The 18,781-nt window shown below is 33.7% G+C and overlaps 1 protein-coding gene across 8 annotated transcripts in view; it reads left to right on the top strand.

The window, feature by feature from the left end:
* Nucleotides 1–3,720: 3,720 nt before the first annotated feature.
* The window catches only part of Best1 (Bestrophin 1), a 47,707-nt gene continuing 32,646 nt past the window's right edge, over nt 3,721–18,781 (top strand). For 5 of the 8 annotated variants that reach the window (XM_014239685.3, XM_014239688.3, XM_014239689.3 and 2 more), the window contains exon 1: nt 3,722–4,224. The gene's annotated coding sequence lies outside the window, so the exon portion shown is untranslated. Of the gene's footprint in view, nt 4,229–18,781 lie in introns of all 8 variants that reach the window. The other 3 variants (XM_036368813.2, XM_014239687.3, XM_014239686.3) reach the window with 3 other exon arrangements.

Genomic DNA, 18,781 nt, shown 5'->3' on the forward strand with positions numbered 1-18,781 from the left:
TTGAGCATTCAGAGAAGATCGTGAAGTCATTGAAAACCTGCCGCATGCGAGTAGTCCATCTCTCTCTGTTAATGGCGATAACACCGAAATAGTTAAAGAAACAATGCTTAAAAATCGTCGTTTTGAGAGATCGCAGAGGATCTCAACATTCCTTATGGATCGACTCAACTATTTTGGTTAATGTTTTGGGTATGAATTGTGTCAATGCTAGACTCGTACTAAAAGATCTGAGTACTTTAAAAAGTCGAAGTTGAGTGATGGTCGCCCTACATTACCGGTAGGGTAACAAGACGTGGGCTTATGAATGTGAGTCCGGGTCAAATTTTCATACGGGGCGTAGTTTATAGGGACGAACTTTTGGTATCAAAATCATATCAAATGATAGGTCTGTTTGGATGAATCGAAGCGACTTAGCCATCATAGTAAAACATAAATACGGTTTTATTTACCAGCGGGTATAAGATTCCAGACGTTTCTCTCCCCTCATTCAGAGGCTCACGATTTCAACCTGTTGATTAGATAAAGCACCTATGGCCTATCCTTGATGGAAGCTTTCGTGAAGGCAAAATATTGAGGAGAGAGTAAGGAAGACATATATTGCTTATATTGATGTTGATGAACTATAGAGAAAATGTGGGGATACTCACCAAAGGTCGTGTTGTTGCTCTGCGAAACTCTGTTGAAGCCAATAATGTTCTATAAAAGGCGAAAAGGCTCCGTTTGTAAAGAAGCTTGAACGTGTTCAAAGAGCGGCTCTCATCGGTATATCCGGTGCACTGCTACAAGTATATCACCCAAATGGCTTTAGAGGATGCCACCTTATGGCCAAATAGAACCTAAGCTGGCCCCTGAAACCCAATGTGTGGACCCAGGTGACTACAGTTGACTTTCTACAGAAAATAAGGGTCAATGTGTGAAATATATAATTGTAATTCTCAGATAATCCTTTCCTAATAATAGTATGTCTGAATGTCAAAAATAGGTTGAATCGGGTAAATATTTCCCTTAGCTCCCATATACCTAATATAAAGATTTTCGAACTTCCGGGTGACTGTATACCGCATATATCTCCCAACATGTGAGTTATCTCAAAGGAAATTAGAGAGTATGTTTTTCTAATAACAGTGTAACTTTGTGCCTAAACTGGTGAAAACTTGACTTCGCCCTTATATAACTAATATCAAAATTTTCGAACATCCAGCTGACTTTACTCCATATGGATTGGTGACGGTAGGTGATTTATCTTAATGAAACCCAGGGAGTATTTTATTAGTACGTGGCATGTTAGTAGTATGTTGCATTGGCAAAACGAGATGAAAAGGGGCAATACCACCCCCAACTTCCATATACTAGTAACGATGATTTTCGTTATTCTAACAAGTTTTATGCCGAATATGTCGGTCAGTGAGTATTATTTATATAATATATAAAATTGCTTCAAATAAGGTTCTCGAGTATACCTGAGCAATGTCAAAATTCCCAAATATACCCCATAAAATGATTTCCGTCTTTCCACCTGTATTTAAACCGTTCAGGCTGGTCAAAATATGTGACATTTTAATAAAATTAAATATACAAGTTTTTTTTTAAATTAGCCGGTTTAGCGCTTAATTAGAATGGAACCGATCCTCTGCTTGACATTGACTAAATATATTAAATTTAGGCTATTCAGTCGTTCGGTGTTTTTAATATTATTTTAGCTGATGCGAACTATTTATAGCAATAAAACTAAGTATAAGTTTATGAACTTCAATATAAGTCAAGAAGATACCAAGTTCGCTTTGTGGATGTACAACGTACAGTAATATTTGTTCTCTTTAAATCCTAAGCAGCAACTAAATAGCAACGTAATAAAAAATATAAAAGCCACATTGAGTCGTAAGAAATATGAACGTCTGAAATTTAAGTTTAAGCTAATTTTTACTTTATTGACATTCACATTTATATTTATATACTATATAGGATTGCAGAGAGTAAGCTTTGTATGTGTGTATGTATGTACGCTCTTGTATAATTGCACATTTAAGAAATGATGAATAAGCCTCTTTCTATGTACTAATTACACTAAGTTTAATTGCGTAAAATTGTTATAGTTGTAAAAATTTGGGATCATTTTGTTTTACAGCTTCAAAATGAAATCGTTGCCAACTATGTCTTAATTTAGCTCCTTCTTTCATTGTTTAATGTAGTAACTTCCGTATGTTGCAGCGCCATCTAGCGGCAGTTAGTGCAGATGACTCACACTTGAACTAATAAGTGATGCCATATATTTATTAGATAAAAATGTCCACAAAATTTTAAAAAATTATCCACAGAAAATGCGCTCACATATAAATGTATATATATATACAAGTGCCTTTGTGCATATATGCGAAATTATTTGAACATATACAAATAAATATTTATAATATTATCAAAATACTCGTTTATATTAAAATAATATCCAAAAATTTTAATTCGATATCTCAAATAGTTTATCTTTAATGGACAGGAAAAGAAGATAATCACTTGGTGCCAGGTCCGGACAATAAGGTGGGTGCATTAGGACCTCCCATCCGAGCTCCTGGAGCTTCTGTGTGCGGTCCAGTTGTTGGCAGTAGAGGGCCGAATTGAGCGTTTGGCCATAGGGGAGCAGCTCGTAGATGATTCCTTGCCAGTCCCACCAAACACACAACAAAACCTTCCTGGCCGTCAATCCGGTTTTGACCACTGTCTGGGCCGCTTCCCCGAGTTTTGAGCACGACCGTTTGCGCTCGATGTTGTTGTAAGTGACCCATTTTTCATCGCCAGTCACAATCCGCTTCAGAAACGGGTCATTTTGTTGCGATTCGCAGATGGAAATTCGGTCCATCATGTTTTTTGCGTTAGTTTGTGTTATGCAAATGGTTCCAAACGGTTTTCTGGCTTATCTTTAGTTCCTCAGCAATTAAATAAGTGCTCACGTGACGGTCTGTTTCCACTATTTCCCTGATTTTATCTCAATTTTCGACGACAGGCCTCCCGACGCGGTTTGCATCTTTGACATCGAAATTACCGGAACGGAACCTAGCAAATCATTTTTGTCCTACACGTTCGTTTACAGTATCGGGCCCATAAACTAAATTAATGTTTTCAGCCGCTTTGGCTGCTTTTTCGCCTTGATCAAAGAAAAATTGTAAAATATAGCGAAAATTCTCTTTGCGGGTGTTCATCTTTGACGAGCGCTCACAACGTACTCAGTAAATCAATCGAAAAACTGTCAAAGACAAACTTTTTGCGCGAATAAACACTTTTTCAGCGCCGTATTGTACTAGGGACAATAACGCCATCTCTTAGATAAACTGCTTACTTCTTATATAATATAAGAAGCACCGTAATATGTCAAAATTAAGAATGAGCCTACACTATAACTTAAGTGTGATATAGATTCGAAATGTAATGAAATCGACTAATAAAGTATATCTTTCAAATACTCTAAAATTTATTGTTGGATATGACTATTTATTTCCATTTCCAGGGTTATCTACGAGAAACTTGTCAATATTTTCCATGATATCTAAACCAGCTTCATAATTAAACAAAATATTACGGTTCAATACAGTTTCGTTTAATTATATAAGAAAATAATAAATTTAATATATTTCTTTCTTATCTTCGCTTCTAGCAGTGTGTCAAAATTACAAATTGGGTCATGCACAGGTTAAACACTCCATAAGCAGCCTTCCGCAATAGCTTGCAAATGCTGGCGAGTCAGTCAGCTGGCGTTGCCAATCGAGTACGGATGTGAGTAGCGGTTGGGCAAAGTGTTTAGAGTGTTTTGGAATTAAATTATTCCTGTGAAGTGTTTTTGCGAGTGTCGTCCGTCGGTCGTTTCGTTGGCCCTGCTGCCGCAACTTGTGTACTAAATGGTGTGTAAATAAATATATTTGAGCAAATAATACATACTTGTAAGCAAATGTATGAAATCGTATTTCTGTGTATAAATAAGTGCGCGTATGAAAATTTTAAACCCCGAAATAATATTACTAATAAGAAAAGGGGCAGCAAAGCAAAGCAAACAACGCACAAAAATATTCTCTACTTGAGAATAATCAACAACAACAAGCGCACGTCTGCTAAGGTGAACGTAGGGAGAGCAGCGGAGCGGGAGACATAATGGCAACTGCAAATATTGCATTTACTCTGCGCTGCCGCTACCTATGACATTTGGTTTCGTACCTTTATTGCCGCTGCAGTGACAAGCACGTGAGTGAGTGTGAATGTGTTTGTTTGTTTGTATTTTCATTTGTTTTTGGCGACTTTTGAACCGCTCACAAATGTTGCTATTGCTCTCATTCTACTTCTACAACTGTTGTGGTCAGCTACCTGAAGTAGTGGATTTATATTGGATTGATTTAGCTTCGGTTATTTTCACTTTTTTGCGGCACAGAAAACAAAAAATGAATATGCTAAATTGTGAAATTAATAACAAAAAGAAATCGGCTATTTAAATGCAAAAAAAACAAAGAATAAAGAGAGAGTAAAAAAAAATCGTATTAATTCAAGCAGAAAGTGTGCGCGTAATTTAAATAATTTCTATATATATTTTCGTAAATGCTTGATTCCTATTTATTTTCATCTACTCTGTTTTATTCGTAATGTTAAATGTTATGCGCCACATGCGAATTCTATTTAGGTTGCCAACTTCGTTGTATATTCTAACTAACTTCACTTCCTTCGTTAGCCGCTCCCTCTCGTTTAACGCGGTTGTTATGTTCCAAGCGTCGCGTCACATTTTGATTTGAGTCGTGATTGTACTCTGTATTGATTTTCGCCGACGAATTTATGATTAATACATTGCTGCAAATGAATATAAATATGTGCTATTTTGATATTAACACACGTATATACATATTTTCGTGTATATATCTGCGTTCTATTTTTGTCGCTTATTACCATAAATATTTAAATTCTTAGGTTGCAAAGTTTCAGTTGCAATTGCGATACAAGAATTTAACGCAGTGTTGAGCGATATTGCCGGCGTAACTATTGGATTTCCGGTGATGTGCGTTACAATGGGACGTAGGGAATGAAAAAGTTAACAAATAGAGATTTTAATTTTTATATATCAATACTATGAAATTATTATTGATTACCTAAGTTGAAACAAAAAATTAAAATAAAATACTGTGTTAGTCCCAAAACCGGATATATGAAACACCCAGCGTATAAACTTATTCGAGTACGCTATATCCAATGATTAAAATCATTTTTCTAGATGAGCTTTTATTTTAGATAAAGCTTCTGAAACTTAAACAACTCAATAAGGCATTTTTTAAGAGATTTTTGAACAGAAGAGCTTTTTAAAAAACTCAATTACATTAGATTTTCTGCTAGATAACCCGTTCTCTGATTCATGCAAGGTGTAATTATTAATTATCCTAAAAATAATTTATTAGTTTTAATACTCTTGTTTTAGTTTTGTTCACCTAACCGTTATTTGTATCATCTAAAATTAATCGAGATAAATATAAGGTAATATATATATATGATCTGAATGACAAGGCAAGCTGAAATCCGGATGTCTGTCCGTCCGCTTGTCCGTCCGTCTGTCCGTGCAAGCTTAAACTTGGTACCATAAAAAGTTGGGTATTGTAGGTGGGCGTAATTGGACCACTGCAACGCCCACAAAACGCCACTAATCGAAAACATATAAAATGCCATAACTAAGCACTAAATAAATATTAATATTCGACAAATTTGATTGGAATCTATTTACGATTTCGTCAAATGAATTGTTTCGTAACATTTTTTAATATAAAGTTTTCCTAACACTTGAAGGTATTTTCCCTACTTTGACCCTTGCAAGTTGCAAGAGTATTCAATGTTCGGTTACACCCGAATTTATCCCTTCCTTACTTGTTATACTCTCGCAACCTGTTGCTACAGAGTATAGTAGTTTTGTTCACCTAACGGTTGTTTGTATCACCTAAAACTAATCGAGTTAGATATAGGGTTATATATATATAAATGATCAGGATGAAGAGACGAGTTGAAATCCGGGTGACTGTCTGTCCGTCCGTGCAAGCTCTAACTTGAGTAAAAATTGAGATATCTTTATGAAACTTGGTAGACATGTTTCTTGGTACCGTGAGACGGTTGGTATTGCAGATGGGCGTAATCGGACTACTGCCACGCCCACAAAACGCCATTAATCAAAAACAAATAACTTGCCATAACTAAGCTCCGCAATAAGATACAAGACTGTTATTTGGTACACAGGATCAAATTAGCGAGGGGCATCTGCAGTTAAACCTTTTTTTTTAAAGTGGGCGTGGTCCCGCCTCTAATAGGTTTAATGTGCATATCTCCTAAACCGCTAATGCTATAATAACAAAATTCACTAGAAACAAATGTTTTTAGCACTTCTATTGACGGTGTGAAAATAGTTGAAATCGGGTGGCAACTCCGCCCACTCCCCATATAACGGTACTGTTAAAAACTACTAAAAGCGCGATAAATCAAGCACTAAACACGCCAGAGTCATTAAATTGTATCTCTGGGATGGTATGAGATGACTTTATAGGAATCGTTTTCAAAATTAGTCAGTGGGCGTGGCACAGCCCACTTTTAGGTGAAAACCCATATCTTGAGATCTGCTCAACCGATTTCAACCAAATTCGGTGCATAACGTTCTTTTCATGTTTCTATGTCATAGTGTGAAAATGGGCGAAATCGGACTACAACCACGCTTACTTCCCATGTAACACCATTTTCAATTCCATCTGATTCTTTCACTTTCCACTATGCAAATCAGGTAACAATGATTATATCGGGGTAAAACTTTGCGTGAATAATGCAATTAAAGTATGCCACCTTGCGGCCAAAAATTGTCTAAATCGAACCAAAACTGTTCAAACCCCTAAGTACTAAATATGTGGACCCCAGTGCCTATAGTTGACCTTCTACCGAAAATATCAGTCAATCCACAAAGAAATCTCAAACGAGTATACCATTTGACTTTGCGAGAGTATAAAATGTTCGGTTACATCCGAACTTAGCCCTTCCTTACTTGTTTAATATAAAGTTTTCCTAACACTTGAAGGTATTTTCCTTACTTTGGCCCTTGCAAGTTGCAAGAGTATTCAATGTTCGGTTACACCCGAATTTATCCCTTCCTTACTTGTTTTAACTACTTTAATTACTTAATATTCTAATAGGGAAGGAATACATTTTGATATAGCAAATTGAGCTACAAAACATAGATAGGCAGAAGATTTCTTAAACATAATAGATATCAAAAAGTATATTTGTCATTATTCATAAATTATCTCTAGAAAAATTATTAAAATATGTTTGGAAAAATATAGAAATGTTTTGCTTATCTCCGAAATATATAATTCCTCGCGTAGTTGAATATACATATATATATAGTTACTAACAATAAAATAGAAATAGAATAAAATTTTTATTCACAACTATTTGCGAAAAAGAGTTACCACAGTTCTTAGGAGGAAACAATTATTTTTTATAGCTAATAAAATTTATTTTATGCATTTCAAAAGCAAAAGTAACTTAAAATAAATTTAAGTGTTATCCGCAGACAACCAAAACTAGTAAATATTAGATTATTATAAATTAATTATTTATATAAATCCAAAATTATTTATATTATATAATTAATTTATAAATAAATATATATTTCTTTCATACAAGTTTTGATAAAAAGCTTCTAATCTATTAAGGGGTTGGGCAAGTCTTCAAGTACTCAAAAATTCTTTACTTTGAAAATTTATTCTGAGTGTAAATAAAAAGAAACCGAATATTTCTTTTGCGGGCTTTAGGAAACATACATACATATATTTAAGTATATAAACAATTTTATCTTGACATTATATAAAATGTAACGCGAATATTTTATCACTATTCTAGAATTGTATAACATTTTAGGACCTTAAAGTGTAGAAAACGATTTTTTGAAAATCCTAAACGAATCTAATTCATTAATGCTGAGCTCGGAAGAAATATGTGACTATTTGTTGCTGCTTTTTTAAGATTTTGCTATTTTAACGACTATTATTTTGCCACTATAAGCCTATAAATTATGTAATCAACAGTTAGCCAATCACAAATCACTGTGCAGCACATTTCCGCGGGCAATTTTGTAGCTGTCAGCTAGTTCATTACGTTCTATGAGTCATTTGCAGTAGCAATCGCATAAGAGCGTAAATCAAGTGAGTGCCTTACCGAGAATTGAGTGAGTTCTTTATGTTTGGTGGCGAGCTCTACTCACATAAAAATATGTATGTACCATCGGCTGTAAAAATTAATAAAAGAAAAAGTGAAATGAAAAATATACATATGTAAATGTATAATTGTGGGTTATGTTTTACCACCAAAGGTGGATACACAAAGCCAAAACCCCCACTAATGGCATGCGGAACCGAATTGTGTGCAGTTCAGTGTTCACATTCCGCAAACTGTCAACGAGTTGAAGTAGGCGAAGTAATTCTACAGTATAACACATTTAATTTAAAATAAAATGCTCCGTAGTTAAGCAAAAGAGCCAATACAGCTGCCAAGAGAATGAAATAATTCAAATTGAAAAGCAAATTATAGTACTATGTGCACACAGTTATAGTAAACAGGCAATTCTGCTTTGATCACTTGAATTTTTTTATTTCAAATAATATTTATATTTCTCGACGTGCTATAACTTGAAGATCCCGCAGTGGTTCGCTAAAATAATGTATGTGTAATAATATTTCACATTTGCCAGAGCAATTCTAATGAAATCGCACTTAAGTATGTTCGTACATATGTGCTTAAGTAAACAATAAAAATAACACTTGTGTTATGTGATTTGCCAGCAAATCTTAATGCCACGCACAAATACTATATTGTTTTATAAATTCATAAAGTGCCAATGGTTTTTAGAATAAAAGTAAATAACATTGGCGATAAAAGCGATTGCTTTGCAGAAAATGAGTAACTAAAGCCGGCGTCATAAAACACCGAAACAATAAAATCGTTGCCAATATGTCAATAACCCAACCATCTGACTAGTAATTCACGCTTTGAATAATCAATTTCTGAATTTATGCCATACATACATATGTAGTGAATACTTTACATAAGCAATTATGCACTAGGCAAGTACTATCGATGACCGAAACAAGTGGCCCATTTCGCAAACAATCGCTCACCACCACTGCCGGTATTGTATATTACCTAGAACAGTTTAATAGTAAGTCGAATGGCCCATAAATTAAATTTTGCATATAAATTAGTTATATATTTTATATATAAAGGAGTATTTGAACACTTGAAATTCGTCTCTTTGAATAATGCTTGCATTTGAATAGCTTATACATATATGCTTTTCCAGTAGGCACTCCCAAATTTCGTAATACTATTTAGAGTATTCAACTTATTTCCATTGTACTATGACCCTTCAATTCATCAACATTTTTTGTATAATTGCTTACGACATAGTATTGAGAACTGAGAACTGAGATGAAAATCCTGCAAAACAACAGTAAACACTCAACTATTAAAGTAAAAAGCAGCCATATTATGTTTAGGTTTTACAATTTTTTATCATAATTAAAACAAGAAAATTTGCGTCAAAAAATTACTTTAAGTCTTTGACTTGGCAAGCCAAATCTTCTGCATGAATAGTTAAACAAGATGGGACACAAATGTCATCAGATTAAATAAAGAGCATAAATTGTTACGATCGTTTTGAATACCATTCCTCCAGGGAAAAATGTTCTTCCTTAGAAAATTATAATCAGAGTATATAAAATTAAATTAAAAAACAAAAACGTTAACTTCGGCTATACCGATATTTTATGAAAAACTGTATCTTCTTGGAGAGAAGAGGAAAATTAAAGCTCGTCACTCTGATTATTTATATAAATCCTTTATACGGTCTCCGGCGTTGGGTGTTACCTTGTTAAAGTATATATATTTTGGTAGAAACACCCGCATTCGGTGAACATTTACTTAGATACTACTCTTTCACCGCTAATTTTCTCCGATGGATCTTAGGTCACTTTCGCAAAATGTCTCAAAATCTATCTTATTTCTCATCGAGTGTTGCTTCGATACAATATCTTTTCATTTAGAAATTTGATTCTTCGATAGAACCTTTTTATACTCTCGCAACCTGTTGCTACAGAGTATAATAGTTTTGTTCACCTAACGGTCGTTTGTATCACCTAAAACTAATCGAGCTAGATATTGGGTTATATATATATAAATGATCAGGATGAAGAGACGAGTTGAAATCCGGGTGACTGTCTGTCCGTCCGTCTGTCTGTCCGTCCGTGCAAGCTCTAACTTCAGTAAAAATTGAGATATCTTTATGAAACTTGGTAGACATGTTTCTTGGTACCGTGAGACGGTTGGTATTGCAGATTGGCGTAATCGGACCACTGCCACGCCCACAAAACGCCATTAATCAAAAACAAATAAATTGCCATAACTAAGCTCCGCAATAAGATACAAGACTGTTATTTGGTACACAGGATCACATTAGAGAGGGGCATCTGCAGTTAAATTTTTTTTTGAAGTGGGCGTGGTCCCGCCTCTAATAGGTTTAATGTGCATATCTCCTAAGCCGCTAATGCTATAATAACAAAATTCACTGGAAGCAAATGCTTTTAGCACTTTTATTGACGGTGTGAAAATAGTTGAAATCGGGTGGCAACTCCGCCCACTCCCCATATAACGGTACTGTTAAAAACTACTAAAGGCGCGATAAATCAAGCACTAAACACGCCAGAGTCATTAAATTTTAACACAGGGATGGTTTGAGATGACTTTATAGAAACCGCGTTCAAAATTAGACAGTGGGCCTGGCACAGCCCACTTTTAGGTGAAAACCCATATCTTGAGATCTGCTTAACCAGTTTGGGCGAAATCGGACTGCAACCACGCCTATTTCCAATATAACACCATTTTCAATTCCATCTGATTCTTTCACTTTCCACTATGCATATCAAGCAACAATGATTATATCGGGGTAAAACTTTGCGTGAATAATACTTTGTGACCAAAAATTCTCTAAATCGAACCAAAACTGTTCAATCCTCTAAGTACTAAATATGTGGACCCCAGTGCCTATAGTTGACCTTCTACCGAAAATATCAGCCAATCCACAAAGAAATCTCAAACGAGTATACCATTTGACTTTGCGAGAGTACAAAATGATCGACTTGAACTTAGCCTTTCCTTACTTCTTAATTCAAGGTCTTTAGACACAAATAAACGGAAGATGGTTACCCATCTTAAATTTATTTACTAAGGCTTTGAAACTTATTACGCAATACAATCAGTGATTTATTAATATATTCTACGTTTCATTTAAAAATTATCCAATTATCTCCCCTTGAGACACCCTCTAAATACATTTTTTTTTTAAATATAATTAATTACTTTTAAAAAATATGTAAAAATTACCGTAAATGACCTCAATTATCACTTTAATGGACTACTTCAATTTCAGTAAGATTTCTGGGTTTTTTTTTGTACACATCTTGCTTGACATAACCCCATAAAAAAAGTTTGGTGCAGCCAGTTCGGGCCCATTGACAGTTACTGTTACACCGTTTTTTTCAAAGAAGTATGGTCCAACAATACACCTTGATGAAGCTGCGCACCACACAGAGACTTGTTCTGGGTCAAGGATTTGATTCGCTCCATATGCGGCAATTTTGCTTCTTTACATTCCCGTTCAGATCGAAATGGGCCTCATCAGACATATTTTTAGTTATTTGAACTTGGTACTCATTTCGATATACAAGGCATTCATTTTTTAAAAACTTAAATAATTACCTGCCAAATAAAAACAAGTAAGTCGATTACTTACACAGAAAAAAGTTATTATGGTTTGTTTTTGTAGCACGATTCGTGCGCCACCCTGTATTTGTTTGAATATACTTCGAAAATATTCAACTGGAGAGTAAATACTGTATCGCTAAGCCTATGCATTTTACGCTCTTTCCACGCCATTCATTCTGGTTTATCTTCCAAACACTTGTACCCTTTCAATGACGCCACCGCTAACACAATTCTTCGCGTGTTTGATAATAAAGTAGCGCTTCGCTGTTTTTGTTTTTATTGTAATATCAATCGCTGGTTTTTGTTTGTTGATAACACGTCTTAATAGCGCGTGAAATGTTAATGAATATAAAACTTTAAAGTGCTAGAAATAGTCATTTAATTTTAATTTTATCTCTAAAATACACACACACATACAGACAATAAAACTGTTACATGAACTATACACATGTAGCGTGTTCTTTTACACTTAACCCCCCTCACTAGCGGTCGCGTTGGTCCGCTGTGCTTTTCATTTACATATAATTGCAATAAATTTCATTTTCATTGTTTATTATTGCAATAATATTAATTTACATTGTTTAATGTTCCGCGTACAAACATTTAAAAGCTTTCGCTGCCAGTTTCGTTCTGCTATTTGTTGTTTAATGTCTGTTGTAAAGTTATTTCCAGTAAATGCTTTACTAAAACTTAAATCGTATGTATGTACTTATCTGCTTTTGTTTTTGTTGACTTTTTCTTTATTTTCAAGGCCTGTGTATTTTGTTCGCTCAGTACATATGTACATACATGTAAGAACATGTGTAATGAGTGTCTGAGTACAAGAAAAGTTTGTGATAATAGTTTTAACGGAATCTTGTTTTAATGTTTTGCAGTAATTCGAGTTGATTTAAGTTATTGGCGGGAATTTAATTTATCTTAAACAATCTATTCGAGAATCTTAATATTTTATCACAAACAATACATCAGAATTGGAAACTTCAAATTACATAAATAGCTGAAGTCGACTTATGAAAATATTTACCGGTAAAAGGTGACTAAAAAATTAAAAAATTAATTTCCTTTAAAAAAACTATATTTAACTAGTATGGAAGTTCTAAGTTCGGGCGTAACCGAACATTTGTACTCTCGCAACTTGCAAGGATCAAAGCCCGGGAAATTACTGCAGGTGTTGCCAACATTTTATATTAAAGGAAGTATTGATCCGATTCAAACCGTTTTGACACAAAAACATACTATTATCCAGAGTTTAATTTATTTATTTTATTATATGAATTTCAATTATGTATCTTACACATTGACCGATATTTTCGGTAAAAAGTCAACTATAGGCACTGGGGTCCACATATTCAGTATCTAGGGGCTCGAACAGGTTTGATTCGATTTAGACAATTTTTGGTCACAAAGTTTCATATTTTAAACGCAATATTCACGCAAAGTTTTGCGCCGATACAAACATTGTTGCTTGATTTGCATAGTGAAAAGTGAAAGAATAGATCAGTTGATACACCTGCTTACAGTTGATTAGGGCAACACGTGTAGAGATTGAAAAATAAATTAAAAAATAAAGTGATAAAGTTAATTTTATATTCTCGCAACTTGCAAGGATCAAAGGCAGGGAAATACCTTCAGAAGCATATGGTTTGTTAGAACAAAGAATATCAATATATGTAGTATATGATAGTTAAGGTAATTTGTGAACCAATTTCACATATTTTCGGCATAAAACTATAGTATATCCAATATTATTCTTCCAGTAAATTTCGCTAAGGTATCTTTCTTATTTGCTGAAATTAGCAGTATAAAGTCACATGGAAGTTCGAAAATCTTTATATGAGGTATATGGGGTTTAGGGCATAGTCAACCCATTTTTGACATACTGACATACTATTATCAGGAAATGATCCTCTCCGAATTTCAATTATAGGTATATCTCACACATTGACCGAAACGTAAAACGTCAGCTATAGGCACTGTGGTTCACATATTCAGTACCTAGGGGCTTGACCAGTTTTGAGTCAATTTATAAAATTTTTGGTCACAAGGTGGCATACAATATACAATCATTCAATCAGATGGAATTTAAAATGGTGTCATAGATAAAATTAAATGTCTGTTTCGTGTTTATCTGCTTGATTTATCGCGCTTTTAGTATCGCATTGTCGATAGAGGTGCTAAAAACATTTGTTCTCAGTGAACTTTGTTATTATAGCTTTAGCGGCTTAGGAGATATGAACATTAAACCTATTAAGGGCGGGACCACGCCCACTTTTTAAAAAATTTTAAACTGTAGATGTGATCCCGCATACCAAATAACAGCTTCGTATCTTATTTTGTACCGCAAATACAAAAAAATTTACCAAAAACTTTTTCGAAATTTACTAAAGTTTCATAAAAATCTGGAAAATGGTCGTTTCTATTTTGTTAATCAGAATGAAAGAGATAGAGATTACGTCATGTTTTTACCGTTATTTATTCGGTTTAGGCTGTGACAGATGTAACCAAGAATGTAACTACAAAATGCAAGCGTGATGTAATTAATTTTAGTATGAGTAGAGTCAATAGAAAAATCGTTTACAATTTGCAGGCCATTTGACGGTTTTCTCTGTATGTAACTTTTTTTATTCTTAAATTCATTACGTCATGATGGCACAATCTTGTTTTTATCATTCTTGGCTTTGACAGAAACGAGGGCTTGAATATCTGCTTTTAGCATACGTTTCAATGTCATTCAGAATTAATGTTTTACTTGTAGAAGAAAAGCTTGAATCAATAGTTCCATTTCCTGAATGCCTGAAGCCGAGGTTTCCGTCTTGGTGTTACAAACTTCGTGGCAAACTTAATATACCCTGTTCAGGGTATAAAAAGGGGTAATTTGTTTATTAAGGCGAAATTGTCCTCCAGTCTGATGCCTTAAAAACCCCTCAACGGTACTATATGGATACATTTTTTTTCAATAAATGTAGATAACTTCTTAAAGCCAACATTTAAAATCGACAGATTTTTCTGTAAAAACTTTATTTTGTATATTTTTTTAAATTGAAATATGCCCCTGGCTTATTAAATAAATATTCATTGAAGAAATATTGTAATTTTATTGTAAATATTATTATTATTTGTTTACACTTAACCACACTTAAATATATTATATGAATCACACCAGTATTATTTGTTTACATATTTACATGCGTAAATATTTTCATAAAATGTTGATAGACAATGCAATAGTACTGCGTTTACATGGGGATTCTTTTGACCCTCATTACGGGCAAATTCTCTTTTGTGTCGTTCTGTGCATTCACACGAGCAAAAAGAGTCCAGCGACTCAAATCGAGTTTTTCTGTCATTCCTTTTCATAAAATTTTCGCAAATGTTTGTGCACATTAGAGTGCGTTGCATATTTCATTTGTATGTTGGGATGATGGTCTCACATTTTGCTTGCAATGAATTACCATTAATGTGGTAGAACAATATGCATAATACCTACCGGCTAAATAGTTTCAAAGAAATACTTAAGTCGGGAATTCCCTAATCCACCAGAATGTATTGAATACCCGCTACTAATATTTTCAAGGCCAAATTTATAGCTGGAATTTCCTAATTTTTAAAAATAAAAAATCCATCACTTTTTTACTCCATATTTTGTTCTATTTATGATAAAACATCCTTGGGCTAATTACAATTCTTATTTTAAATTAAATGATATTCGAACTAAATTCTTTGGGATTAAAAAAAAAAATATGAAAGCATCTTAATATTTTATTGAAATATAAATTTTTTTTTCCATTTTTATTAGAATTTATTTATGTATGCTCGTATACTATTACATTTAATACCACTATATGTTATTAAAAATTTAAATAGAATTGTAATTTAAATGAGTGCCTTAATTTTCTCCTTATTTACAATTTTTCAAAATATTTTTTTGATTCTATGCATATATATTTGCATATTACATACAAAAAATAGATAACAGAATTCAAATTTCTAAACGATTAGTATATATTTATTAGAAACCGAGCGCTCTTGCAACCATTTAAAGAATTTGAAAGTAAAAAGGAATGCTGAAAAGGTAGCAGCGAGCTGTTACGAACAAGAGCACAAAGCGTGCCACCCGAGCACGAGTGGCACGGTCTCTTCGTCTTTCCTCGTCATCCCCACAAAAACCCGGTTTGGGTTACAAAAGAGTCTGCGTATGAACTGGGACTAAGGAAACCGCAAAAACAAATTTCCATTGGTTTGTGGGTGTCACTTTGGTGAAATAAATATGATGAAATAGATAAAGTGGCATCTAAGTAATCAGACTTTTCCGTAATTCGAGACGGTAAGCGTGAGCTGAGGTTAGATTTGAATTTGTGCTCATTACTGAAAATATTTGATCGAATATTCCACAAAACAGACACTTTTTATGTTATTATCATTAAATTTTCAACATTGTAGTATTCTATTTTTGTTATCAAAAGGCTATTGTGTATTTAATATGTACTTAAATGCATTTTTACTACTCATAACCTTGATTCGGGATGCTTTATATTTGTTTGCAAGTGACTTTCTTTCACTTAACATACTTAAACGTTAGTAATCCAAAAGTATGATTTAAGATCCCCATTTGAATTGCTTAATTCGGAAAGTTTAAACCAGAATTTACCATACATACGCTAATACCCTGATTTTTTCATTTTATTTTAACCATATCGAAAAAAAACTAATATTATAAGAAATAAAAAACTCTATACGTATTCACAACGCACACAACCCGGGCTCATAATAAAAGAGTTTTAAAACTGAAATGATGTCATGTTTTTAGTGCGAAAAATTTGCAGAGCAAGCGAATGTGTAATCACGAGAACATAGAAACGCGCTAACAACAAAGCCGACTTTGTATTTTGTTTTCCTTTTCTGCGTAGAATTTTTGTTTTCTCTCCATTAACCTTTTTATTATATTCTCTTCTCTATTCATATCTTTGTAATGATTTTCATTTCCGTCTCACTGTATGTGTTTGTGTATAAGTCATTGAGTCATTAATTACCTTTCAAGCCTAGTTTGGTAGCTAAGCTAACAGTGGACGCCATACATTGATATAAGTTTCATGCATAAATAAAAAGAAGAACAAGAAAAAACGTTAATTTCGGTTACAGCGAAGCTAAAATACCTCTCACAAAGACGAAGGGTTCCTTACAAGAACTTGATTTCGATGGTTTAGTTTGTATGGCAGCTATATGCTATACTGATCTGATATCGGCAGTTCCGACAAATGAGCAGTTTCTTAGAGAGAAAAGCCATTACGTAAAATTTAAGATCGATATCTCAAAAACTGAGTGACTAGTTCCCATATATACAGACAGACAGACGGACAGGTGGATAAACAGATTGACATGACTAAATCGACTCAGATCGTTACTCTGATTATTTATATTGTATATATACTTTATAGGGCCTCCTACGTTTCCTGCTGGGTGTTACAAACTGCGTGATAAAGTTAATATACCCTGTTAAGGGTATAAAAATGTGAAAACATATGTACACATAAAAGTTTATATTCAAATATCATTACAAAAAAAAAATTACAATAGAAAAAATGTTTTCTATTTGTCAAAACTCGGAAAGTGGTGAATCGAACAAGCAGCTAGCATAAATACATTAGACAAAAAATCTCTTATTTGTTTTTATTTTCCCATATCACTTGCAAGAAATTAGAACTCAACCACGCACAGGACTCAGCCCCAAAATCTCATTTAATTTAACCTGCGGCTTGAAGTTTGGTGAAAAGGAAACAGAATAAATTTTCTTCATCATTAATGTTATTAAAATAAATTTAGCTTCGATTTTACAATTCCTTATTTAATTGAGTGTGGCATGTCGAGACTAAGATCTTTTAAGCGATTAAGTCGGCTTTAATCGCCGTAAATAGAGCATTGGTATTGATTTTTTCGAAAGTTTTGTTTAATGTAGACGTTAGATTTAAATCCAACCTAGTTATCTGTTGTAGTTTCAGCTGCACAACTACAACCATTGTGAATATTTATGTAGTTCTCGTTCTACGCTATAATTGATTCAAGCTCATTTCAGTACACTTTTATTAATGTTTTCAATTTTTATTAATGAAGAATTATCTGCGTGCTCTTTAAAATCGTTCTCATGCACACACTCATACATACATATATGGATGTATGTGGTGTTGTGTGTACTAACTTTAGTGGCTCTTACCAACGCAAACACCCAATGAGGTCATCTCATTACCGGAATCGAGTGTCGACTTGGCGGCAGACAGCTTAGTAGACAATAAAAAAAGTTGGGACTGCCCACGCAAACACACAAAGACTTTGTATATAGTATTTGATTATCTACGAAGCTACAAATTACGACATTTTTGTCTAAACAGTTAACCCAAGCCAAGCTGTAAGCGTATTTCACTATCTTCTAACTTGTTTGCTCATTTCTTTATTTACTTTTCTAAATGTGTGGAGCTCATACAAAAATCGGTTGATTGGAAAGGTTAGTTATGTAAGTGTTTTGACGTTGTTCTCGCATTTTGTGTGAGCTTAGTTAGTTAGCTGGAAATATGGAGTAATTTCTTTGCACAGCTATTAATCATGATTGCATTGAAAAAATTGCATGCAATTTTAGTGGCTTGTATTTATTTATTTCTCGCGTGTGTCATGCGGTAGAGCATGTCACCATGTCACCTTTATGTAAATATGACATTCTTTGAGTGTATTAACTTAGGTATATGCACTTTTCCATATGCTAGATGCACTATATTTAATGGATATACATATGTATCGCCATATATACATTCTGATTTAATATGCACATTAGGGTGGTTCATATTTATTTAGTAAACATTTTTAGTTTTAATAATGTTTATTTGTCGGCGTAGAATCCGTCGGCCTTTTCAATCAATTTAACTTGACAGTCTTCCTCGTTTGGAGGTCCACTAAATTCATCATATTAGATAACCACTTACAAATGGTT

Source organism: Bactrocera oleae, chromosome 2 (assembly GCF_042242935.1).
Source record: "Bactrocera oleae isolate idBacOlea1 chromosome 2, idBacOlea1, whole genome shotgun sequence".
Taxonomy (NCBI): Eukaryota; Metazoa; Arthropoda; class Insecta; order Diptera; family Tephritidae; genus Bactrocera; species Bactrocera oleae.